Source organism: Ochotona princeps, chromosome 24 (assembly GCF_030435755.1).
Source record: "Ochotona princeps isolate mOchPri1 chromosome 24, mOchPri1.hap1, whole genome shotgun sequence".
Taxonomy (NCBI): Eukaryota; Metazoa; Chordata; class Mammalia; order Lagomorpha; family Ochotonidae; genus Ochotona; species Ochotona princeps.
Window position 1 is genome coordinate 18,535,847 of NC_080855.1, and position 14,788 is coordinate 18,550,634.

Here is a 14,788-nt window from a genome sequence, read left to right on the forward strand (position 1 = left end):
ATACCCACTTCCCACTCAAAATGGAGTTCTGGGGACCTCTTTTTCTATAAGCTGACTGATCCATGAATTAATCTTTGCCCAAATAAACTCTGTTAAATTTATTTTCTCCCACATTTTTCTTGTAACAGTTGCTCGCAATTTCTGGAATAGATCTGTAGCAGTTCCTTATGTCTTTTAGGAACTAATTCTCTATGTTGCAAATATATTCTGCTAGTCCATGATTTGTTGTTATATTTTGCTTACATTCTATTCAACACACAGAACTTCTAAATTTGATACAGCCTTAACACTTAGGGTTTCTACTTTCTCTGTCTTAGTTAAGAAACCTTAACTTTTTCCAAAGACGTGAAGAAACTCCACTTTAGTTCCTTCTAAAAACTGCAAAGGCTCTGCCTTCACGTTTAGTTCCATGATGCATCTGGAATTCACTGTATGGTACGAGCGAGGGTTGTCTCACATGAGGTTTCACGGTTTGATCATGACAATTCGATCAATAGTTTTTCACACCAATTTTACATTCTTCTTGCTGATTTTTAATTATATCTATATCTATAGATATAGAAGATTTTTATTGTAAGCCAGATTTCCAGAGAGAAGAACAGAAAGAAAAAAAAAGATCTTCCATCCCCAGGTTTACTCCCCAAATGGCCATAATGGCCAGAACTGAGCCGATCTGAAGCCAGGAGCCAGGAGCCTCTTCCAGGTGACACAGGGTTGCAAGGACTTGGGCCATTCCCTACTGCTTTCCCAGGCCACAAGCAGGGAGATGGTTGGGAAATGGAGCATGCAGGACACAAACTGGTGACCATATAGGATCCTGGTGTATGCAAGGCAAGGACTTAGCCACTGGACCACCATACCAGGCCCAATTATATTTCTTTATTTGTGAGGCAGAGAAGCAAAGATAGATAGAAACCTTTCCTGCTCATGAGCACCCATGAATCTTATATTTTGTTGTTGTTTGTTTTTAATCAAATGCATCTGAAAGACAGAAAGGGAGAAAGAGAGAGACTGACAGGGAGACTTTCTGTCCACTAGTTCATTCCCCAGATGCTCTCAACAGCCCAGGCTACATCATACCAACGCCGAAGCAGCCCCATCCAGGTCTGTCAACATGGTGGCAGGAACACAAGTACTTGAGCTGCCACCTCCCACAGTGCACATGAGCAGGAAGTTGGACTGGAACTGGAGTGGCTGAGTCTGAAGCCAGGTGCATCAATATGGGATGAGGTGACTTGACTGCAATGCCACATTCCCATCCTACCAGGAGGCTTTAAACATAGCACAATAAGAGAATGAAAATCAGGGTACAACCCTACTAAAATCAGAGCAGACACTTAATAAGTTCAGTATAAACCTCTCTATTCACAAAGTAGGCACTTCCTTCCACTGCATAACTAGCAGGTAAACAAAGAGAGAGAGAAGAGACAGGAGACTGGCCTAAAGGAAAAAAATCCAATGTAACATGTAGAATCAACTTCAAGACTAGAACAGGAAAGAAAAGAGAGATGTAGGTCATTTGTAAATAAACACAGGGACTAGGGGGGAAATTTGAGGCATCCAACAAGCACACATCCCCAGTGAAGTACAGTTCCAGCCACATTCTTCTTTCAGATCCTAGGCTACCTGTGAGAGTCCTTTTTGCAATCTGTTTTTCACAAGTTTATGCTTTCTGTTGATGCTTTCATTGCTCAAAATGTCCCTCAAGTGTAGTTTCAAGTGCTGGTTAGTAGTTCTATGTGCAAGGAGGCTGCAAAGTATCTTACAAAGATAATATCTGTTAGATAAGATTCGTTCAGATGTACACTCTAGTGCTTTGGCTGTGAGCTTGAGGTCTGTGAATCATCAACATGAATTAAAGAAGTCTTTGAACTGAAACACACGCAACCCAAGGTCATGGACAGATTAACTGATGGACATGCAGTGACTCACAGGAACCAACTACTGCTCTTTACCCAGGAGCAATGATTTGATGTCTCCTATCTCAACACTCAGTGATTTCACAGAGGAATGCAAATAATGGGAATCAACTGTATATACAGCATCACGTTAAATGGTAAGGACAGAACGATAAATAAGACACGACCTCTTCCACTAACAGGTGGCCCATTGGAGAGTTCACATGCAGTGAGAGGTGGGAAGTGACTAGAAGGACTGGGTAAGATCCCCACTAGAAGTCTTTCATGGATGTAGAGACGCTGCTTATTTTTAGTGAAGATGATGAATCTGCAGGTGCAGAGCTGGATGCTTCCTTCATCTCTTCAATCTTAGGTCAAGCTCTCTCTTCGATGCCCAAGAAGATTGTCTGTTCTGAGCTGTTGTTCTAGAAGGGTTATGAACCTGGAGGGTCCCAGACCATAAGAAATGTACCACAAAGGTTACCTTGGGAGACTCCTTGCTGATTGATTCCCCTTCGATTTTACTGTCAGCTTCTTCTGCATTCCAAACAGTGACCTGACCTTTACAAGTTCTCTGTTTCCTCTTCCATAAAGAGAGGATGGGCAGGGAATTGGAATACTGTCAGAACAGAACAGACAACTATGAGGAGATGGTGCTCTCTTGGCACGCTTAGAGACTTTAAATGCATGACCCATGTGCTCAAAATGTGACTTCCAAGTCGCTTAATTTATGTTCAATTATTTATTCTGCTGTAATGTAGTCTCCAGTTACTAATAGATAATTGCATAAGAGGAAATGAAATCCAACATGCGGTGCTAATGCAAGACCATTTTATGGGCAAATTCCTAGCTTGGCAATCCTTGTTGAAATGGAGCACAGGTGATTTAGTACAAGGAAAGCAAGGAGAGAGGCCTCTCTTTAATTAGCTCCTTAACTTATTTAATGATGCATCCTGGATCTTGAAAGCTGTTATTGTTTAAGGGTTTAATGTGCCATACAATTCAGGGAAAGGAGAGTGGAGAGGAAAAAGGCAAACATGTTGACTGAAGACCTTGCAAAGACCTGATCAGCACCTCCAGGAAATCTTGTTGACTGTTGTTTTGTTGGGTGTCTTCTCCTGACAGCAAGCTTCTTTTGGCAGGTTTGTGCAGTTGCCCTTCAATGGCTGCTTTCCGGGTGCGGCAGGTGTCTGGTCTACAGATAAAGACAGTGACTGGGATGCTTGTATCCCATGCTGGAGCAGCTGAATTCAGGCCCCAGCTCCACCCCACATTCCATTCTCTTGCTGATACCTGGAAGGCATTAGGTGGTAAAGCCAATAATTTGGGTCCTTCTACTCCCAGGGGAGATTCTGATGGCTTTCCTAGCTCCCAGTTTTGGCAGGTCCCAGAATTATTTTTCTAATTTTTCTCCTAAAACCTTTTTTCATCATAGGTAAAAAGTAGAGTCTAAAAGGAATGAGGAAGAAACGTAATCATTTCTGAATTTGTTCTTATTATCTTTTATTGCAAAGTCAGATATACAGAGAGGAGAGACAGAGAGGAAGATCTTCCATCCATTGATTCACTCCCCAAGGGGCCGCAAAGGCAGGAGCTGAGCCGATCTGAAGCCAGGAGTCAGGAATTTTTTCTGGGTCTCCCAGGTGGGTGCAGGGTCCCAAAGCTTTAGGCCATCCTCAACTGCTTTCCCAGGCCACAAGCAGGGAGCTGGATGGGAAGTGGGGCCACAGGGATTAGAACTGGCGGCCATATGGGATCCCAGTGCATTCAAAGTGAGGACTTTAGCCGCTAGGCTACCATTCCGGGCCCTGAACTTATTCTTTATTTCTATATTTCAGAATACAATGAACTAAGGTGGTCTCAGTTCCTTTGTGATCCTCCTCACCCTGGAGTTACCCCTGAGCAAGGTCAGTATCACCACCCAACTCACTCAAGTTGTGTCCAGCTTTGCTTTGCTCAGGGCAAGTGTAGAAATAACTTGCAGCCCACCTAACAGATAAGCACCAGCTCTAATAAGACAGATCCGAAGCCTCTTCCTCTACTTCCTGGAAGGGTCTCTATTGCCAATAATGTCTCATTCAACAGATTTTTCCCAGATCAGCCTTCCATGTACTTTCTTCTCTTATTCAATCTATGCAACCTGTATGACTTTTTCCACATGAACCAAACATGAGATCACAGCTCTGTCAGTTGGAGACATGGGAGAGAACTCTTAGATAACTTAGGGAGATGAGGCTTCAGGATAATTTGAGCCGGGTTTTCGACTCAGCCAGGGCATCAATGCAGCCAGTCGGCCTTTCCTCACCAGGAGGAAACAGTTTTCATTTCCCTAAGTCAGAGATTAAGCGGCAGGGCTTGCTGACTGTGGTGTATTCTCCATCCTGATGGAACTCTTACAATTCTTAGTGGAAGTATAGAAGGTTAGGATTTAATGTACTCATCTATAAAACGGGGAGACTGTGATGAAGATTAAACTATATCATGCAGTTGAGGCAGCAAGTAGAGTTCTCAACAGAGGATATGGTCAGTGAATATCAGTAATTGGTTATTGACATCATCACCAATAGTATCCCTATCACTTACTGGTTGGAAACTTGCCATTCTTTTGATAGTGAGTCATTTTCTTAAAACAGTAACACCACTGGAAGGATATTTCCACTCATTCATTGCTAGGCTTTGATGTAAAAGACAATAAACAACCTAATACTCCCCTTGTTTGTGGGAAATGGTGGGAAATGATACTCTTCTTGGCTGCCTTGTCCTTGTGGGGAAATGTTGAGCAATGAAGAAACATTTGAGTGAACACATAAAAATGTTTTGTGTTTGATTCAACGAATGAATCAAGGTGGGTGGGGGACAACCAAATAAACTTTTATAAGATGTTATAATCTACCTTGACTTTCATCATAATGTAACAAAACAATTGTAAGGGGAACCACCAGACCAGGAAAACATCTTTCTTTCTCTACTATAGAAGCGATCACTTTCAGAGGTCAGCCATTTGCACGAACTGCCATCCTTTATTGTGTCTTCCCTTCTAGCCGAGTTAAAAAGCTGTTTGAGAACCTTGAGTGGGGGAAGGTGGTGGGGGGAGGCGGTTGGTAAGCGAAAGCCAATGAAGAACTCGAGTTGCCAACATAAGGAAACCCAACTAATCATAAGTTTCAATAAACAACAAAAATATTTAAGTATATATTGCATGAGCATCTGTTGTGGGTATTTTGCTTCATCTTGTTTTGCTTAGTTGCTAAATCTGGCAGCCCTACAAAGAATGAATGTTCCCCCTACTTAGCATATAAAATGTAGGTAATTCAGAAAATTCTGTTTGGCCAAGCCTGGTTAGAGTTTGTTTGGATTACAATGGAATGAAACAAGGTCACTCTACAATAGCCAAAAACAGCCCTGAGGAGAAATGGAAATAGCCGTGATGAACTAATTTATCCATCTATTAATATTAACACAGATCTCCCCTCCCTAAGCCACTGACATAAGAAGTAGGAAGTTAAGGTCTGGGTGGGGAGACAAAGAATTAGAAGAAACATGGGTAAGACCTGAAACTTTAGCAACCTTAAAATCTTTGTGAAAACTGCTTCTCAGAATGTGAGTTTAGAACAAGACATTATCTAATTCTCACAGAGAATTTCAGATCTAAATTCTCCAAGGACTCTGTTGGGTAGTCCATTTGTACTGATTTTACTATCACAGAATATCTGAGTATCTTGGATTACAGAAGACATACATTGACTCCATAAAGTCATATGCCAAACACTAGACAAATGCTACCCGATCCAGCCCACAGAACAACTCTGCGAAATAGAAACTGAAGTTCAGAGAATTAAAAACTCAAAGTTACAGAATACCAACTTCTTGTGATGTGAAACATACATTTACCCTAGTACCAAGCTGCCACCATCCCTGGTTATGGTCCCAAAGGAGATGAAAACTTATGTTTGCAGAGATGTTGCCTATACACAAATGTTTATAGCACTGTAATTAATAACCATTCCAGAATGGAAATAACTCAAAGGTCTTTCAAGTAATTAAATGGTTAAACACACTGGTACATATACATACACAATGAATTACTACTTAGCATTTTAAAAAAGAACGAAGTTATACATAACAACTCATATAAGTCTCAAAGGCATGCTTTTAAGTCAAAGAAATCAGTTTCAAAATATTACCCAGTGTTGGAGTGTATCAGGCAAAGCTACTACCTGCGATGCCGGCATCCCACATAGGTGCCAGTTCAAGTACCGATTGCTCCACTTTTAATCCACCTCCCTGCTTGTGGCCTGGGAACGGCATCAGGAAATGACGCAAGTGTTTGAGCCCCTGCTACCTACATGGAAAATCCAGATAAAAATCCTGGCTTTGGCCTGGCCGTTGTAGCTATCCAGGAAGTAAAAAGAGATGGAAGATCTCTCTCTTTCTCCATAACTCTTTCAAATAAAAATAAATAGATCTTTAAGATTATATAAACTACTGATTTTGTGACCCAATGTACATGACATTCTTGAACAAATAGAAATACACAGGCCAGTAATTGTGAGGGACAAGGGTCAAACCTCAGAGTGTGACTAGAGGATGGCATCCACGAGTCTTCAGTTGTGGTACTAGATACATCCTGCAACTGCACACATGCAAAAATCAAGTCTACTAGATGGTCATATTTTTAAAAAAAAAAAAACCTAACTTAAAACTAGCAAGTTTGAGCATTGAAATTCAAATCTCAATCTCCTCAACTCCATAAAAGTGGTTAAAACTGCAAGGATGTGATATGTATTGAGTACAACATATGTACACATACATACACTACTCTATATACACACACTGATAGAGCAATGTCCTTGATATTTTGACTATGGATAGAAAATTGAAAATTATATGTATATTTATAGATATATCCATACTTGTGTTTGCATATATATTAAATATGTACCACATAAGAGGACTTGAAAAAGTTCATGAAAAATGGTATTGGGCCCGGCAGTGTGGCCTAGTGGCTAAGGTCCTCGCCTTGATACCATGTGGCTGCTGGTTCTAATCCCGGCAGCTCCACTTCCTCTCTATCTCTCCTCCTCTCAGTATATCTGACTTTGTAATAAAAATAAAATAAATCTTTTAAAAAAAAGGTATTTAAAAATAAACTTATTTTAGTGCAAACACATTTGGAAATCCATGCATACAAGAGCATTATCAAAAAGTTCATCAAAAACATACTGTGAAAAAAAGGGGGGGATAAACTCAAAATTTCCATTGGAATAGTCTGAGATTTTAGCCTCCAGTGCTCTATCTGCTTAATTACTCACATGCCCCTGCCAGCTGGGAGCTTGGTTAATCATCTGTACTAATAAAAAGTCACTGCCAATGGAATCAGTCATTTTTCTGTCCTTCATCTGGGAGACTTTCAAAATCGTTGGTAATGATTTTCACCTGACCTCTCCAGGCTCATAAATTTAGCCCTGCTTCCTCAACAGCCCTATGTCCATGGCCAGTAATCACCACAAACTCAATGTAGCCTACACAGAACCATTCTGTTCCTGTCCCCAACATAAAAATGCTCTGAAAGAAAAACAAAATCAAATTTCTTTCTTGTGCCGGTAAATGGCACTGCTGCTCTCCCACTTGCTCAAGCTACGCGCGAACATCCCTCTGACTCCTCCCATGGCGAATCCATTCCCAGGCTCAGCATCCATCATCCTCTCTCCAAGCTCACTTCATCCCTCTCATCTTGTTGCTCTACCTCGCACCTGGTATCCTATGCCACCCTTCTCTTTGGCATCCCAGCTCCCACGTCTGCCCTGCTAAGAGCCATCTTTTGCAAAATGAACCGGTCCTTAGCACTGCCTTCAGACACTGAATTACGACACTGCTTCCTTGCCAAGTCCTCTTAGATTTGATCCTTGCCTTTCTCTCTGATCTCATCTCTTTCTATGGCCCCTCTCACTCCAGATTTTTTACTATGCATCTAATCAGTGAAATCCATTCCTTCCCTGAGGCCCCCAATCTTCCTGTCCCCTTGGGCTGGACTATTCCTCTGGAATCAAGGCTACTTTCCCTTTTGCCTGACAGTCTCTCCATTGACTAGGGAGTCCAGAGCAATCTCTTTCAAATGCAAGCACATCTATTACTCCCATCTGAGCACCTGATAATAGAATATAACGCTAGTGGAAATACAAAAGATGTTTATTTGGGTGCCCAAAATATTGAAGCCCATGGAGTTTGTTTCAACATACACATTTTCCATGAACTTTCTGAAAAATGCTTGTATTTGTACTCATAAAAATAGTCTTTTGGGGCTAAAGTCCTCGCCTTGCATGCACCGGGATCCCATATGAGTGCTGGTTCTAATCCTAGCGGCTGTGCTTCCCATCCAGCTCCATACTTGTGGCCCGGGAAAGCAGTCAAGGACGGCCCAAAGCCTTGGGACCCTGCACTCATGTGGGAGTTCCAGAAGAGCTCTGGCTCCTGGCTTCAGATTGGTTCAGTACCGGCCATTGCAGCCGCTTGGGGAATGAACCAGAGGAAGGAAGATCTTCCTCTCTGTATATCTGACTTTCCAATAAAAATAAATAAAATTTTTAAAAAATAGTCTTTTGGCTTCCCCTGAAATATGAACTCTCTAAGTATCAGGGATTTTTGTCTATCTTATTCCACACTATAGCTTAGAGCCAAGGCCTCTTCTCAAACCTTGTAGGTATACAGCAGAGTTTGACCAACAAGAAGACCCAAAGAGAAATATGTGTAATGTTTGCAAAACAAAAATAACGTGGGGTATTGGGAGAGATGTGGTCTGGTGGTTAAGCTGCCATTGTGGATGCCCGTATCCCACAGTGGGGTGCCTGGGTTTGAGTCTCAGTTCCATTTGGATTCCAGCTTCTTGGTTTAAGGCACACCCTTGGGAGGCTAAGGTGATAGTGCAAGTACTTGGGGCTTTAACACCCCAAAGGAAGCCTGCATCACAGAGTTCTAGGTTGCTGGCTTCAACCTGGTTCAGCACTGACCACTGCAGGCATTTGTGGAGTGAAACAAATGGGAAATCAAACTCCCTCTCTTGCTCTCTCTCAAATAAACAAAGAAATCAAATTTACTTATGCAAAAAAATATATATAATTGGGATAATAGGAGCATCCTTGGAGAAGCTCTCAAAGACAGCATAAACTGGCTGAAAGCTTCTAGAGAAGACATTTCAAATGGGAAAAAAATCCCAAAGCACAACGATTGCAGTGAAAACTTACAGCCCACGGGCAGACATGTCCTTCTCTGTATGTGTGTGCTGACAATTCTAACTTGCACACCATCTTCATCCTTCATCCAACCAGGTCCCTCTGCTCTCAGAGCAGAGGGAGGCAGGTAGTCAGGAAATAAATTAGTGTGTTTACTGGGCCACATCCCCAGAGACAGAGCACTTGTCTCATCAACATTACAGCTGTCTCCAAAGCCCGGAGAAGCCTCTCCGATCAGCAATTTACATGGGCACACTTAACATATTGCACACTGTTGATTTATGATGACAATTAAGAACATATTACACAAGCCTATTTCACCATTAACGTCCCTGGAGACGGGATAACTTTTAAATCTTCTGGCTGCTCCTTCCCTAAAGGCTGGAATCTTGGCTAGGGATTCAGAGATTATAAATTTAACAAAGGATAAAAATGGAAATTGGAGAGTCTTGAATAGCAAATAAAGAGTATTACCCACACCTCAACTTCTTAGCATCATTTACACGACCTTCCTGCCTGAAGCCAAGGAATCTTCTACTGTGAAGTCTATAGGCTCTGTCATTTGATGACTTAGCTCCATATGTGAGGGTCTGGCTCTTGCACAGGGTTCTTTGTGGACGTCAGGGTCCATTTCTTCAGCACACCATTCCTCCTGAGAAACTTCTTGAAGAACAGGATGGTGGCCAGAAGGCAATGTCTGACTTTCCAAAGACCCACACAAGCAGCTCCAACTTGCAAGTTGCTTGATGGACAGACAGCAGACTCCATACTCTTCTGAGTGGAAGGCCCGGTGACCAGATTCCCAACACTCCGGTTGAGATGAGCCTTGGGAACACCTGGTACTGGTTCAAGAGCTGCATTCTCGCCTCTGAGATGAACCACCTTTGCAATCACTCATAACAACAAAGGAATTTGTGTGAAAGCCAGTCACAACCCGCTGACAGATGACAGTCTGAGAGCCAATTATATTTAGTTCAAGTTTCCCCAAAGTTTCTTCCAGAGACCACCTCCACTATAGGCATCCTTTGAAACGGAGAAAATCCCCTACATCAGACCTACAGAATCAGAACCTCTGAGGCTACCACTTAGAAATCTGTGTTCCTTACATCATTATTCTTATGTCCACTACATCTAGGGGAACTCTGACCAAGCTTTACTGGATAGATGCACATCAACCTGGCAGAGCAGGTCACCCACAACTCAGGTGCCACCACTAAGCACGTCTCTTCACCTTCAGTTATTATCTTGGAAGAACATTAGCCATCATCAGAATCCCGTGCAGAGAAATGTAGATAGAACTCCCACAGGAAGTTCATCTCTCTGAAATATTTACCCTTCAGGGGCCACCCACTAGCATATTACTATGCAGTTCAGTCGCAGTTGTGAGAGTGAATATGCATCTACAATATACTTAGTACTCTACTAGGTGTTAGAATTTTGTTTTAAACAAAATAACTTGAGAATTCACAAAAGGAATGCAACAGAAGAATTTCTGGTATTGTGAGACAGACAGAGGAAATTCTTCTTACTCTATTTATCAGCAATGCTACCATATCCCCTCCCTCAAAGGAGCAGCTTATAAAATCTGCACTATATAATATGCACATGTATATGTGCATACATACATAGAAAGAGACATGGAAAGCTGGGAGAGAGAGAGAGAGGTAAAGAGATAGAGAAAGAGCGAGAGATAAGCCTGGTAAAGGTGTTATTCTGTTTGAAAAAGACTGGAAGAGACTGGTGGCTCGGTGGTATAACTTTCGCCATTCTGGTCACCCCCATCTTACCAATAATATTTGAAAAGTATTAAAAGACACCTGCCGTTTTAAATGAACACAACCGTTTCTCATACAGGATTTACAACATGAGTTGGATGTCAGATGGCACAGTGGGATGATGATCGTGAAAACTAACATTTATTGGGCTCTAACTTCCTGCTCACAGTTTTTAATGTTCATTTGGGTGATTCCTACCACAGTGTTATGAGTCAGGTAATGTTTTCATCTCCATTTTACAAGTGAGAAAACAAAACATTCCAAAAGTCTCACCAAGATGACACAGCAGAGACATACAGAGATGGGACTGAATCCAGACATCCTGACTGTAGAGGTGAATTTTTCGGTACTAGACCAGTAATAAATACTGTAGGCTGAATCAGATGCCACGACTACACAGCTCTGCCTCTTGTAGCCAGACAATAGCCACAGAAAATAGATGAATGAGTCCAACATAGCTATGTGTCAATAAAACTTGATTTGTGGACACTGACTCTTGAATGTTGTTTAATTTTTACACAGAAACACTATTTTTCAGTTTTTTTGAACCATTTGAAATTTATGCTAATGAGCGGTCCTTGCCAAAAATTTCATGGAAATACATATTATACAGATTTAATATTTTACAGATTTAAAATTATTTGCAACAACAATATAAGTAGCTTTTAATTCCTTGTCTTTTGCACAAAAAAAATTTAAACATTGTGTGCATAGAACCATAAAGAGGGGAGAGGCATCCCATCACTTTTGCCATAGAATACAGCTTCATCAAGGCAATGTCATCCCAACCATCACCTCTGTCACTTTCTGTTGGATACCATGAGCCACAGCACATCTGCCCCACTCAAAGGGAAGAGCTCCTCCAGAACAGGCTTTTCAGAACTCTGCCTGCCACCAGAGGCACCTGAAACACAGGCTTGCAAGTGGCACCTGGGTCATAGGTTATCTCTCATTGGGAGGGATTAGAATACTGCCCAACTCACGGGGTGAACCCATTTTCCTTGTTACTTGCCACTATCCGTAAGATGGTCCCAGCCATGTCTCACCTAGCCCAGAGCAGCACTGAGCATCTTCAATGCTGGATGATGGCCTTGCAGTGCACCACCAGGGATACCCATGTGTCACATACTAGGGTCCATATTGCCTTTGACATGGATCTAATGGCTCTATGTCTTCTGAACCTCGAAGTTAGAAAGGCTTCCTTCAGAGGAAGACAGATGTCAACTCTATTCTGGAACCTCTGAGTGTCCTATCTCAAAAGTGCTCATTGGTTTTCACTCCATCGCTTCATCTCATTGCAATCCATCACTTCATCTTATTGCAAGCCTGCTGCATGTCAGGTACCAGGCTTGCCCTTCCTTAATAAGACTGTTCTAATTTGTAATCACAAACTTTCATTCACTATGCCTATTTTCATTTGAATTCACTGTCACTTTTCCCATTCTATATAAAAGTACGTCCACTATTTACAAGCTCTCTCTATCTTCCTCTCTTACTCCTGGCATTTATATTCCAAGTTTTCCCTGGCCTTCCTTTTGTGAGAAACAATTCTCCAATAAAAACATTCTAGAATTTCAGTTGACTGTCTTTTTATTGTTTGTTTTTTTTCCTCTTAGAAATTCTTTCTAAAAGATTTCTCTTTCACCAAAAGATTGAAGTGATTGTCACTATGTGATTAAAAATAATAATACAGTACTATTAATAATGATGATATAAATGACAAGCACTGGTGCTAGAACTCCTACTATAGTCCAGGTTCTATTTTAAGATCATTATACATTTAACCCCCATCTGGAAGTCAGGGAAGTAAAGAACAGAGAAATTAAAACTCAGCTGAGATCTCACAGCTCATAAATGGCATCTGGAATTCAGGTTTAAGCTGTCAAATTCTAAAATCTACTCTTTTAAACTTTATTCTAATGTTCTCATAAACTATCAGGAGGGGGAGAATGTTTGTGAAAATAGATCCCCATATTGAGAAATAAACTTAGAATCCAAGGAAGAAGGAAAGTAAGTAGGAATATAAAGGGACTAGAGGAGTCAACATTCAATGTTTCCTTCATATTAGTGAATGTGGCCAGGTAGGTGGGCTCTGTCTTTAGCAACTCAAAGATCTCTACACTCACATACCACTTTTTAAAAATGAGCTGAACCAGAATAGAATAGGAAGAAGTGACACTGACTCCACACAGAAACAGGCATGAGGAGAGACAGCAATGGTGCATCAGGAGGAGAATTTGGGGGCATGGATCCTGGCAGAACGCCACTAAAATCCTGTTCTGAGATGTAATTTCCAGCTTAGTGTTACACAAGGAGACCAGCCCCAGGCTTGCTTGAAGAAATCAAAAGCAAACTAATACATCACAAACAGATGCTTGTGTATTTACTGATACATGCTGAAGTTCCCGTATATTCCAGAAAGCAACATTGATCTAACTTTAATTCTATTCCTTCTTGTTTCTCAAGATTAAAAATCAGGATGTACAAAAGAATATTTTAAATTCATCATTTAATACTTTAATTTTTGTTTTCAACATTTTAGGTAATTCATTGTTTCTTTTTTTAAAGAACTAAGTCTGAAACAGGCATTTGAGGCAGACATTTGGCCTACAAGTTAGGTCACTGGTTAAGTTCTGGCCATACTTCCAATTCCTGCTTGCAGGGGGGGAGCAGGTAATGACCCCAGGTAGTTGGGTCCTTCCCATTCATGTGGAAAACTCAGATTAAGCTTCAACTCCTAACGTCAGCCTCTCAGCTAGGAGGTAAACCAATGGACTGGAGCTCTCTCTCAAGCTCTCAAGCTCTCACACTTGCTCTGTGTGTGTGTGTGTGTGTGTACATGATGTGTGTACTCCTCCCCAAAATAGAAAGAATTAATACTTCTCTTCTTTCATGATATTTTTGTGGAAGAATCGAATCCTTTCATTCAGCAGTTAGTTATGTTTCTGAGAACTGTAATATTTGCTTAGTTTGTACTCTGAGGCAGGGTCTATGTTAAAGCCTAGTCAACAAGGACTTTCAGCGACTCCACCAATTGTAATCTTAGAGAGCAGCCACAAGGAAACATAACAACAAAGCAAGCTGGCTTCAGGGCAGGGCTGGGAAGAGACTTCCTCTCAACTCCCCTCTTCGTAAAACAGTCCTGGCCTCCCTCCTGCATCATCCACAGGTAAGTTAGTGAGAGAACTGGAAGCGAGTCCCTCCCTTTTCCCTCCTTTTTAAGAGCTGGTCACTATTCTGTTTTCCTTTGTTTTGTTATTAAGTGTATAGTTCAGAAGGTTAAGAACAACCACACTGTTGTGCAGTCATCAACACCATCCACCTCCAGAACTCCATCATTCTCCCAAAGTGGGACTCTCGGCCCACTAAACAGTAATCCATTCCTTCCCAACCACCCAACGTCTGACAATCCTCACTCTACTCTCTCCCTCTATGAATGTAACTGCTTTTGATGCCTCTTATAAGTAGCGTCTTATTTTGTAACTTCTTTATTTCACTTAGCATAAAGTCCTTAAGGTTCGTCTAGGTTGTAGCATACATGAGAACTTCCTTCCTGGTGTATGTATACACTCTTTATTTAATCTAGTTATCCATCGATTTTTGAATGCAGCACCACACTGTCTTCAATAAGGAATACATATTTGCATCACCAAAGCACAGGGTTGCAATTTCCCTATGTCCTCACTGACACTTGTCTTCTTTTGTTATTATTCTATTTCAAGTGTAATTGTGGCTTTGATTCACATTCTTTAATAATAACAAAATTGATCATCTTTTCATTTGCTTTTTGATCGGTTGTATATCATCTTTGGAGTGTCTGTTCAGATCCATCTCCTATGTTTAAATCAATGTGTTTCTTTCCTATTAGGCAATGGGGGCTCTATAT